The sequence below is a fragment of the Arachis ipaensis genome, chromosome B06 (genome assembly GCF_000816755.2).
Source record: "Arachis ipaensis cultivar K30076 chromosome B06, Araip1.1, whole genome shotgun sequence".
NCBI classification, from domain to species: Eukaryota; Viridiplantae; Streptophyta; class Magnoliopsida; order Fabales; family Fabaceae; genus Arachis; species Arachis ipaensis.
The window spans coordinates 18,928,283-18,928,637 of NC_029790.2; positions in this window are offsets into that span (position 1 = coordinate 18,928,283).

The following is a 355-nucleotide window of genomic DNA, read 5'->3' on the forward strand; positions in this document are numbered from 1 at the left end:
ATGAAATTTTTTAGATCAAAACAATGAATGCATGCAAGAATGCTATGAATGTCAAGATGAACACCAAGAACACTTTAAATGTCATGATGAACATCAAGACACAATTTTGAAAAATCTTTAATGCAAAGAAAACATGCAAGACACCAAACTTAGAATTCTTTAATGCTTAGACACTAAGAATTCAAGAATGCATATGATAAACATGAAAAGACACAAAACAAAAAATCATTAAGATCAAACAAGAAGACTTACCAAGAACAACTTGAAGATCATGAAGAACACTATGAATGCATGCAATTTTCGAAAAATGCAAGATGCATATGCAATTGACACCAAACTTATAATATGACTCAAG